We start from the raw sequence: 23,590 nt of genomic DNA on the forward strand, positions 1-23,590 counted from the left end.
AAAATTTTGATCCGTTGACTTTTTTTGGGAAGAAATGAGCGTGGGAGGGGGCCTAGGTGCCCTCCAATTTTTGGTCACTTAAAAAGTGCACTAGAGCTTTTCATTTCAATTAGAATGAGCCCTCTTGCGACACTCTAGGACCACTTGGTCGATATGATGACCCCTGGGAAAAAGAAAAACAAACAAACAAATAAACACGTACCCGTGATTTGTCTTCTGGCAAAAAATACGAAATTCGACATTTTTGTAGATAGGAGGTTGAACTTTTTGATATAGGGTTCTCTGATATGCCGAATGCGATGGTGTGATTTTCGTTAAGATTCTATGACTTTTAGGGGATGTCTCCTCCTATTTTCCAAAATAAAGCAAATTTTCTCAGGCTCGTAACTTTTGATGACAAAGACTAAATTTAATGAAGCTTATATATTTAGAATCAGCATAAAAATTCGATTCTTTTGATGTATCTCATAGCATCAAAATTCTGTTTTTTAGCGTTTCATTTACTATTGAGCCGGGTCGGTCCTTACCACAGTTCGTTACCACGAACTGTTTGATTAGGAAGTATGCATACATATTTCAGGTGGGAGAGGGGCTGAATTTCTCTCTAGGGAGATTTTTTAAGGGGAGAATTTTCCATGGGGAGGGGAGTTTCTAGGGGGGGGGGATTGAACTTTCCCTGAGAAAGTTCCTCGCTCTCTACGGACTATAGTTTGACTTTTTGTACCAATTCTTTAAGAACGGTATCTGAAACAAAAGGGCGGTTTAATTAGAATAATAAGCTTTTTAAATGTTTTGAAAAAAATTAGCGTAAAGATTGAGGTATCAAGGAGGGTGCATCCCCCCTCATATACGTAATAATTTATGTTCATTTTAAGTTTTGATGCAGCTCCTTACTATCAGTTGAAAAGACTTAGACTTACTATCAGTTGAAAAAGATTTTTTTAAATTTAATAAATACTATAAGACAACAGGGGTCATTAAACTTTTTTGGTTTTATGACAAAATCAACTACACCCTGAATATTAGGGGAAATTTGGGTCAGTTATATTCTCATTTTAAAACAATCTTTCAGAAAATAATAAGAAAAACTCTATTAAGAAAATAATTACAGCGCACTTTTAACCTTGAATCATTATTTCCTCGTTATTGAAGACAAGGGATGGTAAGTTTCCTATATAAGGGTTTTCGACAAGTCGGTTCTAACAGTACGTTTTTTTTTTTATCTCAGACTATTTTCAATAGCTATGGGCTATTACATTTCTTTGTATTGGGGTTGATCGTCTCTTACTAGGTTGCTAGCTACTGCTCTAACACGGATCCAGGTGATATATATAACTTTTAACTGAAAGATGAAACGAAATTATTTTGTTTAAAATTTACAAGAATTATTTTACTTTCAACTGACAAACCACATCTTTTCTTAAAACCCCAAAAAATTACTACATTTTATACAATTATATTTATATGTTTTTTATAATGTTAAAAATTATATTTTGATCTTCGTATACAACATGATGCTTGTAATATTTGCTACTACAGTGTTGAAAAAAACTGCGGCGTTTCGAATCAATTGTTTTTCACCAGATGGAACAATTTGCTTCAAAATGGGCCATTAAACAGCTGTCTATGATCTTCCAGTACCCCACTAGCTGTGGAGGAAGAAAAAGAAAAAAAGATGTCATATATACAGAACTAGCTGTTGGGGTGGCGCTTCGTGCCACCCCAACACCTAGTTGGTGGGGGCGCTTCGCGCACCCCCAAAGCATCCCCGCGCGCGTAAGTTATTACGCGCCATATTAGTTACGCGCCATTGTAGTTGTGTCCCTGTGTCCCACCTGTGAATATAGATATATATATATATATATATATATATATATATATATATATATATATATATATATATATATATATATATATATATATATATATATATATATATATATATATATATATATATATATATATATATATATATATATATATATATATATATATATATATATATATATATATATATATATATATATATATATATATATATATATATATATATATATATATATATATATATATATATATATATATATATACATATATATATATATATATATATATATATATATATATATATATATATATATATATATATATATATATATATATATATATATATATATATATATATATATATATATATATATATATATATATATGTTTTTAATTACGTAAAACTTGCGAATATACAACATTCTTCGCTGTCCCATTGTCTGTGCATATAAATAGATTATCAGGTTTACCGACTTTTGAACATGCAACATATAATTGTCCATGGGAAAAACAATCCGTATTCAGATCTATACCTCATGATTCTAGTGATTGCCCTTGAGCTTTGTTGATGGTGATTGCTAATCGAACATTCCCTGTGTCCCCGTCGTCATTTATATATCCCCCTGTGCCCCCGGCGTCCCCGTTGTAGTTGTGTCCCTGTGTCCCGGTCGTCATTTATATTCCCTGTGTCCCGGTCGTCATTTGTGTCCCGGTGTCCCAGTCTGTAATTTCTCTTTGAGTGTCCCGGTCGTCAATTTATATTCCCTGTGTCCCGTTCGTCATTTGTGTCCCAGTGTCCCGGTCTGTATATACATTCGTTTTTGGATTGTTATATGATGAAATAAATTTTTAGTTTTTTTCCTTTTTTCTTTTTAGTTTTTTTTTGGTTTTTACCTTTTTTTTACCTTTTTAGTTTTTTTTCTTTTTTCTTTTTAGTTTTTTTTGTAGTATTTACCTTTTTTTTATTTTTTTTTTTATTTTTATTTATATTTTTTTAGTTTTCCTTTTCTCCTTTATTTTTCAGTTTTTTTCCTTTTTTTTAGTTTTTTTCCTTTTTTTAGTTTTTTTTCTTTTTGGTTTTTTTAGTTTTTTAGCTTTTCTATTTTTTTATTAGTTTTTAGTTTTTTTGTAGTTTTTACCTTTTTTTAAGCCAAGGTTCGAACCTGGAACCTCTTGAACCTAAAACCTGGGACATAACGCCTTACCAAATCAGCTACATCCGCTTGAATACATTCGTTTTTGAATTGGTATATGATGAAATAATTCAGACGTTATGCAGACAAACTCAACGTCACTCGACTGACAGACAGACAAACAGACAACTTACTTTTATATATATTCCCTGTGTCCCAGTCGTCATTTGTGTCCCGGTGTCCCGGTCTGTATATACATTTGTTTTTGAATTGGTATATGATGAAATAAATTTTTAGTTTTTTTCCTTTTTTTCTTTTTAGTTTTTTTGGTTTTTACATTATTTTAGCTTTTTTAGTTTTTTTTCTTTTTAGTTTTTTTGTAGTTTTTACCTTTTTTTAGTTTTTTTTTATTTTTATTTATATATTTTTAGTTTTCTTTTTCTCCTTCATTTTTCAGTTTTTTCCTTTTTTTAGTTTTTTTCTTTTTAGTTTTTAGTTTTGTAGTTTTTTACCTTTTTTTATTTTTTTTAGTTTTTTAGTTTTTTTATTTTTTTTCCTTAGTTTTTTAGTTTTTTTTGTAGTTTTTACCTTTTTTTAAGCCAAGGTTCGAACCTGGAACCTCTTGAACCTAGAACCTGGAACATAACGCCTTACCAACTCAGCTACATCAGTTAGAATACATTTGTTTTAGAATTGGTGTATGATGAAATAATTCAGACGTCATATGCGGACAAACACGACGTCACTCGACAGACAGACAGACAACCTATTTTTATATATACTCCCTGTGTCCCGGTGTCCCGGTCGTCATTTGTGTCCCGGTGTCCCGGTCTGTATATACATTCGTTTTTGTTTTTAGTTTCTTACCTTTTTTCTTTTTTCAGTTTTCTTTTTCTTCTTTATTTTTCAGCGTCACTATGAAATACATATCGCCGAACCTTTGTTTTTTTAATGAAAATCTGGTAGGCATTGATGACCTTATCCAAGTCAAAATCCCAAACCCAAACATCATCGTTATCATTTTCAGTTTTGATATGTTTTGACTCTCGCTCTCCAGGTGGATTTTCATCTAACTGCGCGGTTTTGCGTTCCTTAGCCGCAAGCCTGTTTTCTTGCCGATCTTGTGATTCCTCGGCACGCTTTCTTTTCTTACTTTCTCTATCAGCCGCAAGCCTGTTTTCTTGCTGTTCTTGTGATTCCTCGGCACGCTTTCTTTTCTTACTTTCTCTATCAGCCGCAAGTTTTTGGCATAGACTCTTTGAGCAGCTTCCTCGGCTGTTGCCATTGTAGGTTCTTCAGTCATTTTACAATTAAACATTTTTCCGTCCACGATCTTCTTACAATTAAAAATTTGTCTTTGAACGATTTTCTTAAATACTTTTAATGACGTCATCGTCATAAAAAACATGACGACAACTAACTTCATGACGACATGACAACATGCTGACATGACGGCAGTCGACAGACAGACAGACAACTTATTTTTATATATATATAGATATCGTAGTTCAAGCAACTTATTTTGTTTTTTAAGCTTATATTTTTTCCTCTATATTAAAGCCAAGGGGTGCCAAGTTTCCTATATAGGGGTTTGGGACAAGGACAAGGTGGTTCTAATAGAGTGCCTCTTGTTTTGATCTGACAGTATGTTTTGGAGTTATGGGCTATTACATTTTTGGTGTTGGGTTTTTGGTGTTTTCGTCTCTAACTAGGTTTCTAGCTACCACTGTAGCCTGGACTAGGCTGCTAGCTGCTGCTGCAACCCGGATACATAATTCTCATTTATAGTATAAATCCTTCATGTAATTTATAATGAACTGTATCGATCCATTATGTATTTCTAATATTATCTTGTCGAAATATAAACGTTTATAAATATTCCATTCACTTATTACGTCGTATATTGTTACAATTTATGATTATGACGTAATTCATCAAGCTAGTGGACGAAAATGCAGTTTTTTCATCAAATTAGGCAATAGATTTAGCAATTCCCTTTAAGATGAGCCATTAAAAAGCTCTCTATGATTTTCCAGTACCCAGCTTGATGAGTGGAAAAAAACGGAGTAAAAAAGATCCTTTCGATGCAGAATATTGTAGATTAAGCCACTTTTCTTCTTTTTCTAGACGCTATGTTTTCTTTGTTTTCCAAGACAACAGACTGAACCTTTCCTGTATAGAAGTTTCAGACAAGGTGGTTGTAATAGTCTACTTTGTATCTCAATCTGACGTTATTTTTAGAATTTAAGGGTTATTGTATTTCTTAGTATGGGACGTGATCGTCTCTTACTAGGTTGCTAGCTACCGCTGCAACCCGGATTATAATAATTGTGACCTGTGGGTGATACCGCATATCCTACCTATATCTTGAATTATTCTAAAATACCTTATGTTTGTCATTATTTTTCCTTTTCTTACTTTCTCTGTGACTGTTAAATTTTACGTGGGGAGAAATTTTCTACTAGAGGGGGGGATTTATCAGGGGTTGTCCATCTAATTTTCTTCATTATTTCTTTTTTCCATACTTTTTCTGTTGCTGTTGAATTTTACGTGTGGAGGAATTTCTTAGGGGGCATTCTCTCGGGAGAATTTTCCAATGGGGTTCTACAGGGGGGGGGGATTTTCTGTGAGGAATGAGTCTAGAACCAAAAAGGTAATTTTTGAATGCAAAAACTTAGTCAGAGTTTAATTTCTTTGAGTTTCGATTGCTATTAGTAAAAGTCAATTTGCTTTGTGTTACCCCGAAATATATAATGATAAAAAAAGAAAAAAAGAAAGGTTTCCCAACTGAATGTATGGAGCAACATTAAACTAAAAACGAACAGAATTTATTCCTTATATGAGAGGGCTATCTCCCCCTCCTAGATACATTGTTCTTTACACTAATATTTTTTAGCACTTTCAAAAAAGCCTCTTGTTCTAATTAAACATAAACAGTCAAGCTTTAGCGTAAAAATCAAGATAATGAGGAGGAGGGCAATCGCCTTATATACAGAATTATTTCTGTTCGCTTTGTGGTTTAATTTTTCTTCTGACTTTTAGTTGAATAAACGTTTTTCTTTAAATGTAACTTCTGATCGTTTTTCAAATAATAAGAAAAATCTGGCTCCCCCATGAAAGATTCAGTCCCCTCACAGGAAACTCGTCCATTGAAATGCCGGCTACGTAAAATGCCCCACCCTCGTAAAATTCCCTCTGGACCATTCCATCCTCACTGAGCGCCCTAATTCTTGTGGACGATTCCACCTGAATAATTTTCCTTAGCATGCTTTCATTTCAAAACTTTTTAAATTTTTAATCGTTTTTCCGATTACTCCAGAAATCTCCCCTTCTGTGGAAAATTTTCGCCAGAAATCTCCACCCCCTCTAGCAGGAAGCTACTTCCCCAGAAAATTCCCCCATGGATGATATATTCTGCAGAAAATTTTCTGATGGAGAATTCATCCTTCCGAACCCCCCCCCCCCCTGCGCCAAATAAGAATTCCCAAGACAATTCCAAACCCACTGAAAATTTCCCCAGAACAATTTCCCCGGAACATCACCAGAGGCAAAATTAAGTCAGAAAAAAAGAAAGTAAGACAAATAAAAAGAATTTCGCAGAGGGATGCTGTCAACCATTCCTTACCCCCAGTATAATATTTCCCCTGGAGAGCTCAGTCCCCCCGGAAACTTCCCTCTCCATAGAAAGTTTATAATAGTTTCCATAGAAAGCCACCCCAGCAGAACCCCCTCTGAAAAATGTCTGTATGTGTAACAAATACTGTATGTACACATGGACAAATTTCATAACTTACTGATCTTCCCGCAGGGGCTGCGGGGGCTCATATTTGGAATCAGGATGAAAAGCCAATTCTTTTGATGTATTTATTGATATCAAAATTCTGTTTTTTAGAATTTTGATTACGATATAGCCGAGTCGCTCCTTACTTAAATGTCGTTACCATGAACTGTTGTAAAACTGTGGCTGGACAATATATAGTTTTACATTCTTTCATGCTAAGATAGATCCTGAAGTTACAAATAGAAGATTCAACATACCTTTGAATAGAATGCTGCGAAGATGCAGAAACGAAAAACCCTCTTGGTTATATTCGGATAAAACCAGTTTTTTCGCTCCGCTGGTTTATTGGTTAATTTTGTCTTATTGTTGTTTCTTTTTCTTATTGATTTCAACCCAGTAGAGGGTATTTTCCATTTTGAAAAGCCGAGGATGTGTAGCTGCTTACGTGCATTCCGTTCAATTGTAATTCGTTCACACTATGACAAAGTTACATCACGCCATTACTAGGGTGACTGTCACCGCCAAACTTTGTTTCTTTGAAATAAAAAAATTCAAGTTTTTAAAAGTTCATTTCTACAACAAGACTGAAAACAAACCATTACTTACTAATCAGATTAACCTCGACGCTAAAAACAGTTATTTAGCGTCATTAAATTTCAAGAATAGTAGACTTGGGAAAAATTGGCTGTCCTAATATAACCTAGGTCAGAAATTGGCTGTCCCAATATAGGTCATCCCAACGGTGTGAAGCATCTTCTTTTTTAATAGTTAAATAACCTATTGTGGAATGGTGCCCTTACCATGCTAATGACGGATGTTGACTTTTGTATAAAGAGCAATGCTGGCCATTTCAATTTAAGTTTGTCACACGACCTAAGACTGTTACTGCACATAATAGCATCTGCTGCTATTATTTGCTATGTCCTTGCGTCCAAGTTATGTTTCCGTTAGTAAACTAGATCCTTTTTTGTGCTCTAAAATTTTTACTGTATATTAAAAATCCAAAAACAAAATTTCTCACTGATTTAATCAGCTAATTAAAGATCAATTTTATGTTAAAGGGACTGGTACTTACATGTTATAGCGACCACAATTGGTTCTTAATCTGTGATGCAACTGGTTTTCTGTGTCCACTCGGAGATTATCAGCTTAGTCTGAGAAAGAGAAAATACTCTGCAGGTATATTTTAATTAAATATTTGACTTATAGGTGGTTAGGTTAAGCATTTAACATAATGCGTTCTGGGTGGCCTGCTTTCCATAATTCTCTATTGCATTTTCCATAATTTTGCAATCGAAGTATAATATTTTCATCTTATTTTGGTATATTTCATTAGCTTTAACCTAACTTCACTTCTTTTGTGTGGTCGCTATAACGCGTAAGTACCAAGGACTATTTATTCCAAAATACCCTCTTTTAGTAAAAAAAAAGTAATACTGTAGAAGTTCTACTTTTTCTCATTTAATGTAAAAAACAGAATTTTCTCTAGCATTGTGATGCCTTCTAATTGAATGGGCTCATCAAAGGTACCCTTTTGCTGCAATGCTAGAAAAATGGAAGTTGATGTCCAACCGGTCGAACTTTTGAAATATAGTTAGTTTTTTTCTTTTTATGTATTTGTAACATTTTTCAAAGTGTGCAAAGGTCTTCATAACAAGTCTAGGATCTTAATAAACAAGTGAATACTTGGAAAGAGCATGTCTCATGGTCATCAATTTATATATATGACTGAACAAGTCTGCAGACTTGATCTGCATTCTTTTTTTTTCTTATCTGTTGTTGCCTGCAGTTAATGGACTAAAAGTTTACCACAAATTTCTCTCAAGTGCCATGCTTAGATTAACTCTAAAAATCACAAACTTTTTTTTTTTTTAGCACGGCCGATAGAAAGATAGTAAGTCCCCAATTAGTCTGGTAGTAATTTTTGGCAAGAATTCATTCTCGCCCTGTTATTATTCTTTACGTGAAACTGAGGAAATTTTTGGTCCGACGGTCTGCAAAATAATGCTTTTTGGTGGAACCCGTCCATAGCTAAACCTAAGTATGACCTTTAGGGGATGATCATGGAAATTTACAGGAGCTACAAATGAGTAATCGACGGAAGTGGCCAAAAATTTTAGGTTAGGCCAATAAGACTCCAGTTATCCTCGGTAAGATCTCTTGGGGATTTGCTTATTGACTTTAAACAGACTATAAGTCTGTTTAGCAGATCGTTTTGAAATCACACAGGAAAAATGCCGAGGTCATATCTAGCGATTTCGTAGCTAAACCTAAGTTTGAACTTTAAGGGGTGATCAAGGAAATTTACAGGAGTTAGAAAGGAGTAATTTACAGGAGTGACTAATAATTTTAGGTTAGGCCAATAAGACTCCAATTATCCTCGGTAAGATCTCTTGGGGATTTCCTTATTGACTTTACTTATGCGTCTTTAATTTTATTTAGCAATTCGTTTTGTAGTCACACGGTAAAATGTCGAGCTCATATCTAGCGATAATATAAACCGAGCTATAATAATAAATACCGAGGAATGGCACGATCAGTTTTTGTCAGGGTAGTATAATTTTTTACTCTACTTTTTCTGTGGTGAATTGTCAGTAAACAATGCACGTCATATACAAAATTAGGGTCATGAGTATCATTTTCTTTTCGCTTTTCATCTTATATTTCTTTTTCATCTTATATTACTTAATCAAAATTATTGAATCCATTGAACTTTCTCAAGCATGATGCCATAGATTCCATCTCCCTATGATTTATTCATTGTTCGTCCCTCAGCCGAAACCAGGCTCAAGACAGTGATTTATTACCGAAAAACGATAAATTTAGCCATATAAGGAAATGAACCAATGGGGATGGTTGAAGCTATGAATTATGATAGAAAATCAGCCAATGAAAGAAGAGAGGTAAAATAGAATTGAGTCTAAATAAGGCACAGTAATTCAGATTGCTGTCGCCTGAATCTTATATATCTTAGGCCTGTTGTTATGTTGTAAAATACCGTGGTGGTACGTCAATATACCAATGCAAAGCGTAAAACGAAGAATTCAAAAATATCACCCGTTGTTAAAAATAAAATGCTGCTCGGAATTCTATTTCTGTTTTTTTTTTTTTTTTTTTTTTTTTTTTTTTTTTTTTTTTTTTTTTTTTTTTTTTTAGTAAGCATAAGCAAATACTAGAATGAAATGCGAAAACAAGAATTCGAATTGGTTCTTTTCGGGAATGAAAAATGTTAGTGTTTTTCATAACATTCTGTTGTGATTAAAATGATAAGTGAGCTGCTTGTAAAAGTTCATATTCAAGAATAGCAGTTTAGCCGGGATGATAGCTTTGTGTTTCATAAAGCGTGAAAACCCCCATAAATTATACTTTGATTATATTTTTTCTTAATTACCAGGGGCGTAATTTACTATGGGGCAGGCTGGGGGATTTCCCCTCCCAGACCTTGATTTGCCCCCTCCCCAAGGCACCTAGTACATGTTTAATCTTGTAGTATTAAAAAGTGTCTTTATAGTACTTTTATAGTATTTTCATGGTACCAAATGGCTCGTTTTTCAGTTTTTTCAGTCATTTTCACTTGATTTGAGCAAATTGGCTTCAACTTTACACCCCCCCCCCAGAATGTTGACAAAATCACACCACTGTGAATTATCCCCCATACCTGTGAAGTGAGTTGATTCTGTTCCAAGAGAAATGCTAGCCAAGTTACTGAGATGGCAATAAGAATATCATCTTGAAATTTGTGTTTAGTTCAAGTTGAAATTTGGTTGAGCGACTCAATTTGCTTATACTTTTTAAGGAAATTATTTTAGAAGGAAGAAAATAGTGGCGAAAATAGCGTATTTTTAGAATTACAAAACTATATATATTTCTATTGAGTATATACACCTTTTTTTACAAGTTTCCTTCATAGAATTATCACGTTTTTTAGATCAGATCCGCCGGCCCAGTAAAGCGATCTCTCTACAACCGTAGTAAAAAGCCCAGCCCTGTCCACCAAACTTATCCTGCCATAGCCCAAGTGATCCCCAGATTCCCTCCAAAGGATTTGTTGAAGCTTTTGGCAAGTAAGACATTTTAGACTTTTTGAAAAAAGAGAAACCCTTTGTATTTACAATTATCCCTTTCATTTTCGGAAAAGTTATTCTTTCAAACAATTCGTAGTAACCAACCATAGTAACGAGCGACCCGGCTCAATAGTAAGCGAAAGTCTAAAAAACGGAATTTTGATACTAATAGATACATCAAAAGAATCAGATTTTTATGGTAATTTTAAATATATAAGTTTTATCAAATTTTGTTATACCAATCAACAGATACGAGCTCAGAAAATTTGTCTTATTTTGTAAAATAGGGGGAAAACACCCACTAAAAGTCATAGAATCTTAATAAAAATCACACCATCGCATTCAGCGTATAAGAAAACCTCGCTGTAGAGGTTTCAAACTCTTATCTAAAAAATGTGGAACTTCGTATTTTTTTGCTAGATGACCGATCACGAGTGCGTGTTTTTTTTTTCAGGTGTGATCGTATCGACCCAGTGGTCCTAGAATGTTGTGAAAGGGCTCATTCTAACAACAATTGAAAGTTCCAGTGCCCTTTTTAAGTGACCAAGAAAATTGGAGGGCACCTAGGCCCCCTCCCACGCTCATTTTTCTCAAAGTCAACGGCTCAAAATTTTGAAATAGCCATTTTGTTCAGCATGGTAAAAAACATAATAACTGTGTCTTGGGGGACGACTTACTCCCCCACAGTCCCCGGGGAAGGGGCTGCAAATTACAAACCTAGACCAGTGTTTGCATACAGTAATGGTTATTGGTACAGACGTTTTCAGGGGGATTTATTTGGTTGGGGGGAGGTTGAGGGGAGGGAGCTACGTGGAAGGATCTTCCCTTGGAGGAATTTGTCATGGAGGAAGAGAAATTCCGTGAAGGGGGCGTAGGATTTTCTAGCATTATTTAAAACAACAAAAAAATAAATTTGAAAAAGGTTTTTTCAACGAAAGTAAAGAGCAGCATTAAAACGTAAAACGAACAGAAATTATTTCAAATATGAGCGGTTCATCTCCTCCTAAATACCATGCCCTTTACGCTAAAGTACTTTTAGTAGTTTCAACAATTTGTTCTACGGCCTTTGAGATGCTGGGGTCATTCTTACAGAATTGAGAAAAAAATTTAAGCTTTAGTGCAAAGAGTAAGGTATTAACAAGGGTGGGGGGAGTCAAACCACCTAATACACGTAATAAAAATACACGAATATATAAGTTCTTTACGTAAGTTAATTTGTAAGGTACGTAAGAAGTGATCCGGCTCAATAGTAACCAAAACTCTAAAAAACGGAATTTTGACATCATTACTTACATCAAAGAATCGTATTTTTCTGCTGATTTTAAATATTCAAGTTCCATAATGTTTATTCATACCAATCAAAAGCTACGAGCCTGAGAAAATTTGCCTTATTTTAGAAAAAAGGGGAGAAAATCCCCTAAATGTCATAGAATCTTAATGAAAATATGAAAAAGGCAATTAGCTAAAAAGATTAATATGCAAATTTTGTTTTAATTATTCATGTGTGATGAGCCAAATCAAAACATTTATTAATTCAAAAACTTTCAGAAATTAAATTAAAAAAATAAGTTTTTAACTGCAAGCAAGGAGCAACATTAAAACTTAAAACGAACCTAAATTACTCCGTATATGAAAAGGGTTGTCTCCTCCTCAACGCCTCTCTTTTTACGCTAGTTTTTTATTGTTTTAAGAAGTAGAGTTGTGAGAAAGAGTCAAACTTTAGCGTAAAGAGCGAGGCGTTGAGGAAGGGACAACCCCTTTCATATACTGAATAATTTTTGTTTGCTTCAAGTTTTATTGTCGCTCCTTACTTGCAGTTAAAAATCTTATTTTTCATATATTTAATCTCTGATAAAATTGAACATTCTGTTCAGTCACAGTGACTTTTTGATGTATCTTTAGGATTAAGCACGGTAAATTTACGGCTTTAATTACCTCTTCTTGCCCCGGCCAATCACTGTACCTTCCACAATTATAAATCATCATCGAATAACGTCATAGTAGGCTAGTTGCCTTGAAGGACGTCTTACCAAAAAAAATTACCCTTGGTGGAATATTAGGATTACCAGGAACATAATATATTGAATGGAATGATGACGTTCATGAAATTGCACGGACATATAAGAAAAGAACATATAGCATTGCGGGGTCGGAACTCCGTGGAAGAAATTTTTTGTCCAAATTTGTAACCATTTGGACCTGGAATATGTTGATAGGGTAATATAATATACATTAAGTGCTTATATGAATCAATTGTGAAGGTTTTGAGCGTTTAAACCGTTCAGCGTTTAATATCTGAGTGTAATAAAATCGAAGGAACCCTAATCGGAGTTTTAATTAATTGTTTTTAGATAACTTAGTAGCCTATATTTACGGTCAATTTTTCCTTTCCTCTGTAATTTAGCTAGAAGAAAGCAAATACATCACCTGATAACTTTTCTTTTGCCGTCTCCAAATATGATCATTGGATCAGATCCCACTTTGAGCCCTTAAAGAGGCCCTAAAAGATAACTTATTTGTCTTCTACATAGTTTTTAGATTTAATCTAAGGTTAAAAATTAGTTAAAAACTCACAGTTTAATTATTAAATTCATTACTTGAAAGAAATATATTCCAAAGGCATTGATTTATTCCAAATGCATACAATATTATCAAATGAACATTGAGAGTTACAAAAGTTGTTCTAAGATCTCAGACGTTTTCCAAATACTAATTTTTCACTTACTTTTTCCGTTTACGATCGTTGGGCTACAGAAAAGTTTATCGCACAGAAAACGTGCCATTTTTTACAGACGCCTGGAAAATATTTAACATTCTAGAATAATGTTTATAATTTAAATTTTGTGGAATTAGATTGTTATAAATCAGCGCATTTGGAACATGTTCTCTTCAAATAAATGATTTATTAACGAATCGTATTTTTATAATCACGCTTTAACCCTTTTTTAATGACGGTTACATTTTGTGTGGTGACAAAAATATGTTAGGCCCTTTAAGGTCTCGGAAAATAATTTGTCCCTGGGGCATTTATTATCTTTGTAAAGAACATAAGAAAACACATAAAGTAATGTGTTTACTCTATTCCAGGATAAATCATGGAAAAGAAGAAAAATTGACCATATTTACTAAGGATTAGTATCAATTTCTTTCAACACATTGCATGTCTCAATTTATTGATTTAGCTATATCGTAATAAGCTTGATTTTCCTTTTCTTTTTAAAAAGTGTCTTTAACATAAAGAAGCATCGTATTGGTAAAAGTTCGTGGGTGAATTTTTCATTTTCATGTTGACTATTTCGTTAATATTCTTACCAAAATTGTAGATCTATACGCTATTTACTGCGGTGTATCGTTTATAGTTTGTTTACTTATTCCCATGTCACTGGATTCCCCAGACGGATGGTAAATTGATCTCTGTTTTGATTGTCATTCGTATGTGACGATTTCTAGAGCGTCTAGAGAAGAAGACCAGTCCGATAACATCCCAATTCACCGGAAGTTTATATTAGAGCAGCCCGAATAATCTTACTGCACTCATTCTGTTAGCTTTGCAGTTGAGACTGCTTCCAATAACGAAAAGCTTTTGATGCTTCAAGGTTCCCTTAAGTAAGAAATTTCTTATTTATCTGAATCCCTGAATTCTGAAACTTAAAGCTCCGTTGTACAAAAAAAAAAAATATATATATATATATTCTATTGACATATTTTCTCTACCAGTCTTTGCCATCACTTACTCCCTGTTCCCCATTGTTAGAAAGGTCTGAACCAAACTTGACCAACACTAGAGATGCACCTGATGATCAGCTAACCGTCACTCTAGCGACGCAAAACTTACAAGTTCTGGACACTTCGTTAATAGTTCCATCTGCTGTAAACATACAAGCTCAGTAGAATAGCAAAACTTGCTGAAAGAGTGTGAAACAACACCAAAATTAAGATCAGACAAAAAAAAATTAGGAAAGTTTTCCGGAAGCAACAGAACCCTCAGGATCAGCGGCACTTTCGTTTTGGGCCTTATTATCTGATGTTTCAAGTTCCTCTCAACGATAATTCAGGTGAAACGGCAAAGATGCTATGCATCTTTCAGCTGATGCTAATTCATCAGACTCCTACACAAGAAATATTGTCATTAAAGTACAGCATCAGGCATTAGAATATGTGGAAAGGAGAGATTGAGCTGAGAAAGCAAGAAATTGAATTGCGGAAGAATCTCATCTCTACGTCAAGGAATGGACAGATCCCACAGATGAGAATCTGACAGTGTAGATACTTGTCTTGCAACATTCGAGATGACCACAATATCGCTTAAATGGACAAGCCATGTTAACTTTCAAGACTTCTACCTCTTATCAGGCCTAAGGTGCAAGAAGGAGTTCATAAACTTAGTTTGAGTAAGTATCAAACTAAGAAAATACTAAAAAGTGAACTTGGCAATTTTTCAAGGAAACGACGAGTACTACCGATAGGAGCCCAGATCTCAGCGGAAACAGTTCAATGAAAGCTTCAAGGTGCTTTCGTCTTCTCTTGTGAGATTTTGAGACAGATAGCTTAAAGTTCCTGGTAATCTAGCAAACATAGCAATGTTGTACACATGACAATGTCATAGTCAGAACGATTGGGTTCATGAGAATTTTTATGACTTTATCAAAAACTTTCGAAGATGTTGGTGTTCCAAAAAAAGTTGAGAAATGCTTAGTCAGCAGCAAAAGCAAGGGACAAGTACATTTTGTTGAGTTTCTTATTGCAGAAAGGCTACAAGCATAAGTAGAAGTCAAGGCAGCTTTTGTTTGAAAATTCACCAGACGATAGAACTGAAAACAAGTGAAGTAGCACAAGCCCACGATCAAGGAAAAAAGTTGTATCAAATGAGTTATGTTTTACAGACATAAAAGCGGTATCAGATTGCCAATTGCCTGAAGAAGTCTAGTGTAGAAGGAGCTAAATTAGATTTGAAAATCAACAATACAATCCAGAAAAGGGCACAAAACCTCAAGTCCAAACTCCCAAAAGGGTTCAGCAGTTTAACCCGAAGTCCGGAGAAGTCAGATCCTCAGAGTACTGGAAGGTAATTGTATCAAATAATCCTTAATTCTAGTAGCAATATAACAGTGGAGCCAGCCTATCTCCTTTCCACAGAATTGTGCATCTCTAGGGGTAAATGTCGTTTTGACGGTGCTTTTGTAGACAAGAATCAAGCAACGACTGAATGGTTGGGAAGTTGTGGGGTTTGCCAAACCTATTCAGTTTAAAATGGCCCAGGAAAAATCTGATTTAGGATCCGTTGTTGTTAACCGGTGTAAAGCTAAAGAGACTAATGTAGAGACTATTTTAGTGGGGATTGCAGCTCCAGCTACACCGAATGACGAATGTTGGGATCATACTGAGTATTCCAAACCTTACTCGTCCGCAAGAAAGGATTATGGTTGGTAAAATATGAGGAAATTAGAAGCTCAGTTAACCTTTTGAGCTATCTATTCTGGCATATAATTCTAGAGACATCACACGGTTCGCCTAATCGCTGAGAAAAGAAATCAGAAATTGTAAGACAAAAACAAACAAGATTTTGTTTAACTATAAAAGAAGCTAAGTGCCAATTAGGCACAGTGAAAATGCTACAAAGAGCCATTTTTTCAGAAGGATAGCTACAGACACCAATTGAGAAACTAGAAGGTCTCTTTGCAGCAGTTATAATAGTTCATAGTTTCATTCAGCACCCTTCCTGAGATCTAAACCAAAAATAACTAAAATTTCCTCACGATGTAGCTTCTGATTTCACTCAAGTCTTGTTTATATAATAAACCTAAGAAATAAAGCAAATTAAAAAAAAAAACATTAATTGAAAATGGATTAAACAATCCTAAAATTTCCTGATTTTTTTATTTCCTGCCTTCAAAACTTCCCCTGCGATTGTTCCTTATTCAGCCTTTTATCTTTGCTGGGCAGTGGTAAATGAAAACTGCTAGCCAGAGAACTTCTTTTGAGCTGCAAACCAGCATCAGTCATTGCTGAAAAGTCAATATCAAAACCAGAGAGGTACCTGGAATTCTTCTTAAGGGGGAGGGTATTTTCTTTTGGGGGGATCAGCTTACATGAGTTGTATATTTTTGGGAGGAAGGTTCATATCCTGTAACCCCTTTAATCCTAAGAGTGGTTCACCACATAGCAGCCATAGTTTAGAAGTGAGAGCTTATCCTAACTAATTTATTATTGAGGAAGGCGGTAACTATCAAAATTTTTTGTCACTATTTTCTACTATGACAAAAACAATAAATATGTCAGTAAATTTAGAATTGCAATGAAAAACTTAGTGTATCATCTCATTAAAAAGTCTGGAAAATGAAGCAGCGTTTTTTTTTTATTTTCTATTTAGGACAGTGTTTTCCACCTTTCAATACTTGGCCTACATGCAGCTCATGATGGCAATGAACTCAGCACAACAAGAAAACATGAACTAATGGAACTATTGCTTAGCAATACTTTGATTGAAGCCGTGTCCAGGGGGAGGGATTAATGGATATGAACCTTCCTCCCAAAAATATGCAAGTCATATAAGCTAATTCCCCCAAAAGAAAAATGCCCTCCCCCTTAAGGAGAATTCCAGGTACCTCTCTGGTTTTGATATTGACTTTTCAGCAATGACTGATGCTGGTTTGCAGCTCAAAAGAAGTTCTCTGGCTAGCAGTTTTCATTTACCACTGCCCAGCAAACATAAAAGGCTGAATTAAGAACAATCGTAGGGGAAGCTTTTGAAGGCAGGAAATAAAAAAATCAGGAAATTTTAGGATTTCTTCATCCACTTTCAATTAATTGTTGTTTTTTTTTTTTTTTGCTTGATTTCTTAGGTTTATTATATAAACAAGACTTGGGTGAAATCAGAAGCTACATCGTGAGGAAATTTTAGTTATTTTTGGTTTAGATCTCAGGAAGGGTGCTGAATGAAACTATGAACTATTATAACTGCTGCAAGGATACCTTTTAGTTCCTTAATTGGTGCCTGTAGCTATCCTTCTCAAAAATGGCTCTTTGTACCATTTTCACTGTGCCTAATTGGCACTTAGCTTCTTTTATAGTTAAACAGAATCTTGTTTGTTTTTGTCTTACAATTTCTGAATTTTTTCTCAGCGATTAAGCGAACCGTGTGATGTCTCTACAATTTATATGCCAGAATAGACAGCTCAAAAGGTTTACTGAGCTACTAATTTCCTCATATTTTACCAACCATAATCCATTCTTGCGGACCAGCGTTTTAACCGCAGGCTGCTAAGTTTCTCCGCCATGCTGAGCTACAGCAAAAAAGGAATTACCATTATTTATCTTAAGTATAGCAAAAAATATGGCATTACCATTAGCACGCTAATTAACTTAATTGAGACATTTGATTTTTTGTAATTTGGTTTCCATCATCCGTTTGATTTACGCATTAGAACGGTAATGAGGTTGCCATGAATGGTTTATGCTGTTCAATATTTTTTTTTTATCTTTACTTACATCTGCAAGAGCCAATAAACCAGCAAGGTGAATATTTTTGAGAGGAGCTATAGTCATTTCAAAAATCTATATGAAAGAAACTCCATCTTTTGGTAATGAGTGTTTTAATAAAGCTATCTAAACATTACAACCTTAAGACAGTTAATGCGACCGGTTTTACATACTTTGTGAGTCCAAGCTTTCTTACTAGGATCTAGATCGATTTATTCTTTAACAAACTTCCTAAACCTAAAATACTCGTTTCAAGAAACTGTAACTTTGAAAAAATGATAATTACAATCAAAAAAAAGAAGATCAATCTACTGATTTTAGAAAGTGTTAAAAAATAAATTTAAACGGACCCTATAAAACCCCATAGCCCATAACTTGGGTAGAAGAAATACTTTCATTTTTGCTATTGAGATTATTTAGCATCTTACTTAAGATTAAATAAAAAAATAACAAGTTTTTTGACTGAAAGTAAGGAGCAATATTAAAACTTAAAACGAACAGAAACTACATCGTATACGAAAGAGGCTGTTCCCTCCTCAACACCCCACTCTTTACGCTAAAGTTTGACTCTTTCTCTCAACTTTACTTTTTAAAAAAGTAAAAAATTTTAGCGTAAAGAGCGGGGCGTTGAGGAGGGAACAGCCCCTTTCACATAAGGAATAATTTCTGTTCGTTTTAAGTTTTGATATTACTCTTTATTTTCAGTAAAAAAAATTGTTTTTCTTTATTTAACTTCTGAACGTTTTTGAATAAATGTTTTGATTTTAGCTCTCGGCACATGAATAATTAAAACAAAATTTACATATTAATTTATTTTTATGGCTAAATGACTTCCTCATAGCTTTGATCGGACAATTTTGAGAAAAAAGGAGATGGGGAATAGGCCTGGTTACCTTCCAATTTTTTGACTATTTAGAAAGGCAACTAGAACTTTCAATTTTTTACGAACGTTTTTATTAGTAAAAATATATGTAACTTACTAATTAATTTACGTAACGAACTTCTATATTCGTATGTTTTTATTACATATATGAGGGAATTCACCCCCTCGTCAGTACCTTGCTCTTTACACAAAAGCTTAAATTTTGTCCCGATTCCTTAAGCATGACCCCTGAATCACAAAGGCCGTACAATAAATAGTTGAAATTAGTATTATTACTTTAGTGTAAAGAGCGAGGTATTAGGAGGAGGTGAAAGCCTCATATGCGTAATAATTTCTGTTCGTTTTAAGTTTTAATTCCGCTCCTTACTTTCAGTTGAAAAGACTTTTTCATGTTTATTTTTTCATTGTTCTTTAAAAAAATCGTTAAGAAATCCTGCACCCAATTCATGGAAATTTTCTTCCACCTTGGCAAATTCCTCCATGGAAAGTTTCCCCCGCTTAACCCCCCTCTGCTCAAAACCTCCCCCCCCAACCAAAAAATTTCCCTGAAAGTGTCTGTACACTTCCCAATAACCATTATTATTGTCAAAGTTTGTAACTTGCAACCCCTCCCACGGGGACTGCGGAGGAGTAAGTCGTCCCCAAAGACATAGTTATTAGGTTTTTTGACTATGCTGAATAAAATGACTATCTCAGGATTTTGATCCGGTGACTTTGGGAAACAATGAGCGTGGGAAAGGGCCTAAGTACCCTCCAATTTTTTTGGTCACTTGAAAATGGCACTAGAACTTTTAATTTCCGTTATCATGAGCCCTCTCACGAAATTCTAGGACCACTGGGTCGATACGATCACCCTTTGGAAAAAAAAAACAAAAAAAAAACAAAAACAAAACAAATAAACGCGCATCCGTAATCTGTCTTGTGGCAAAAAATGCAAAATCCACATTTTTGTTGATAAGAGCCTGAAACCTCTACTGTAGGGTTCTCTGATACGCTGAACCTGATGGTGTGATTTTCGTTAAGATTCTATTATGTTTAAGGGTATTTTCTCGCTATTTTCTAAAATAAGGCAAATTTTCTCAGGCTCTTAACTTTTGATGGGTAAATCTAAACTTAATGGAACTTATATATTTCAAATCAGCATAAAAATGAAATTCTTTTGATGTAATTATTGTTATAAAAACTCCGTTTTTAGAGTTTCGGTTACTATTGAGTTTTGGTAACTGTTTGATATTTTAGGCACGTGTCATATTTTCCACCATTTAAAATAATTTATAGATTAGACTTTTTTCTATTCAGAAATAAAGTTAGTTTAATATATGTTATTTTCAAGGTTAAGAATCTGATAAAATTAAACAAATTAGAAATATATCTTTTAAAGAAACATATTTTTTCTTAAAGAGTTTCAAATAACTATGACTTGAAGATGTACTTTAAATGTGTACTTGTCCTCATTCACTTCTTTAATCACTTAATATTGTTACAAAAATAGCTAGACTTACGTTCATATTTGTCTTCTTTTCTTTTTTTCTCTATTTGGTAACGTCTTGCTGCCACTTGCTTTTTGCTAGACGAGAAGCAAAAGAATAGTTTCCTTGATAAAAGTTGCTAACAGTAAATTTTTAGTTTGGACATATTAAACAGTTCGTGGTAACAAACTGTAGTAAAGAGCGACCCTGCTCAATAGTAACCGAAAGTCTAAAAAACGGAATTTTGATACATAAATTAAATCGCATTTTCATGCTGATTTTAAATATTTAAATTTCATCATTTGCCTTATTTTAGAAAATAAGTGTAAATAGTAGAAGTTTCAAGCTTTAATCTACAAAAATGTGGAAATTTGTATTTTTGCCCGGAAGACAGATCACGGATGCTTGTTTATTTGTTTTTTTTTTCCATGGGTGATCAAATCAACCCAGTGGTCCTAGAATGGTGCAAGAGGGCTCATTCTAACGTAAATTAAAAGTTCTAGTGCCCTTTTTAAGCAGCCCAAAAAATTGGAGGGCACCTAGGCCCCCTCCCACGCTCATTTTTTCCCTGAGTCACCCGATCAAAATTTTGAGACAGCTATTTTGTTGCGCATAGTCAAAAAACCTAATAATTATGTCTTTCGGGACGACTTAATCCCCCACAGTCCCCGAGGTAGGGGCTGCAAGTTACAAACTTTGACCATTGTTTGTATATATTAATGGTTATTGGGAAGTGAACAGACATTTTTTGGGGGACTTGAGGGGGGTCAGGGGAGGGGGCTGTGTAGGAGGATCTTTCCATGGTGGAATTCATCATGAGGGAGGAGAATTTTCATGAAGGAGACGCAGGATTTTCTAGCAATATTAAAAAAAATGAGAAAACAAATAAAAAAGCTGGAAGTAAGGAGCAGCATTAAAACTTAAAACAAACAGAAATTATTACATATATACCTCGCTCTATATACCTCAATACCTCGCTCTTTACGCTAAAGTGTTTTTAGTCCTTTCAATTATTTATCATGAGGCCTTTATGATTCAAGGGTCATTCTTAAAGAGTCGGGACAAAACCTTTAGTGTAAAGAGAGAGGAATTTATGAGGGGGCGAAATCCCTCATATAAGTAATATAACTACAGAAATATGGAAGTTCGTTACGTAGGTTAATTCGTAAGTTACGTATATTTATTACTAATAAAAATGTTCGTAAGAAAATAAAAGTTCTAGTTGCCTTTTTAAGTAACCAGAAACTGGAGGGCAACTACGTCTCCTCCTCCATCCCTTTTTTTTTATCAAAATCGTCCGATGAAAACAATAATAAAGCCATTTAGCCAAAAATAAATAAAAAATAAAATGCAAATTTTGTTTTAATTATTCATGTGCAGTGAGCCAAAATCAAAACAGGCATCAATTCAAAAACATTCAGAAATTAAATTAAAGAAAAGTTTTTTTTTAACTGAAAGTAGGGAGCGACATTAAAACTTAAAACGAACAGAATTTATTCCGTATATGAAAAGGGCTGTCCCTTCCTCAATGCCCCACTCTTTACGCTAATGTTTGACTCTTTTTCAAAGCTCTACTTTTTAAAACAATAAGCACTTTAGCGTAAAGAGCGTGGCATTGAGGAGCGGACAGCCCCTTTCATACACGGAATTATTTTTGTTCGTTTTAAGTTTTAATGTCGCTCCTGACTTTCAGTTAAAAAACTTGTTTTTTTTATTTAATAAAGTAGTAAATCCATAATTTTTTGGGATAGCATAGGGCTATATGAGACCATAAGAGGGGGCTAGGGATAAATTGTTAAAAACGCGAACAAAACCACAAAAATAAACATAAAAATTAGCAATCTAAAAGTGTGTATCTGTTTGTTCTATCATGTCTGCTTCTGTAGACCCACTATTCTAGACTTTTACTGAAATCACTCTATATATAAGGAGGTCTGCCCCTCTTGGGACCACCATATATATAAATATATATATATATATATATATATATATATATATATATATATATATATATATATATATATATATATATATATATATATATATATATATATATATATATATATATATATATATATTAAAGTTTTATAGTGCATTACGGAAAGAACTTGCGAACACAACAAATGTTGTTAATAGGTAATTGCATGCGTTTTATCTAAAATAATTTTTTAATACCTTTCAACAAAAGTTTTGTTTTTAAAGCGAATGTGCATCAATGAGCTCTTCTATTCTTCAGATGCTGAAGAAAACACATTTTATCCCATTTGAATTGCGCTTGTCTTTAATCAGTCGTCCTTCAAACATTGGGGGTGAAAAGCCAAAATTTTTTGTAATGAGCAGGGATTTGGGATTGGGGTATATCCCCTCATTTACGGAGTAATTTCTGTTAATTTACATTTTGATTTGTGAGAGGGGGTCAATGACCTCCTCTCCCCTTGTAGATTAGAAGATATTAAAAATATATGAATATAGGAAATGTTAAGCATTCCCATTTAAATCTTGGTAAACCCAAAGCTCCTGGGAGTACATGGTCCTCCTAGGGTTTTTTTGTCGGTTTTTACGAAGCCCCCTCGATCTCTCCCCCTTTTGTGGAAGTAAGCATATAAATGTAATATTTGAATATTCCTCAGCACAAAAGGAGTAATTACCCCTCAGCACCCATATTATATACTTAGTACCAAATTATTCCTTTGAATGAAATGTTGTTTTGAGATTAAATAACCTCTATAACCTAAACTGCTTAGAGATTAAATCTGAAGTCTCCCAGAAAGCTACGATATTTGGGTATAAAAATATACCTTTGAGCCTTCAGGCAACTCGCCTCACATACACAGTGATCGACTAGCCCTCCACTTACAAAAACCGGTGTACAACTATACATCACTGTACGTAATTTTATGAAGCCTCAAAAACTCAACTCAGCAAAATGAAGCTTTAAATGATTGTGTGTATTA

At 34.1% G+C, this 23,590-nt stretch overlaps 1 protein-coding gene and 1 long non-coding RNA gene across 2 annotated transcripts in view; one reads left to right on the plus strand and one right to left on the minus strand.

The window, feature by feature from the left end:
• LOC136035460 (uncharacterized) overlaps positions 1-23,590 on the minus strand; it is a 36,171-nt gene that overhangs the window by 11,492 nt on the left and 1,089 nt on the right. The window lies entirely within an intron of this gene.
• LOC136035456 (homeotic protein ultrabithorax-like) overlaps positions 10,666-23,590 on the plus strand; it is a 156,114-nt gene continuing 143,189 nt past the window's right edge. Inside the window, exon 1 of the mRNA XM_065717276.1 lies at positions 10,666-10,805. The gene's annotated coding sequence lies outside the window, so the exon portion shown is untranslated. The remainder of the gene's footprint in view (positions 10,806-23,590) is intronic.

Source organism: Artemia franciscana, chromosome 14 (genome assembly GCF_032884065.1).
Source record: "Artemia franciscana chromosome 14, ASM3288406v1, whole genome shotgun sequence".
Classification (NCBI taxonomy): domain Eukaryota; kingdom Metazoa; phylum Arthropoda; class Branchiopoda; order Anostraca; family Artemiidae; genus Artemia; species Artemia franciscana.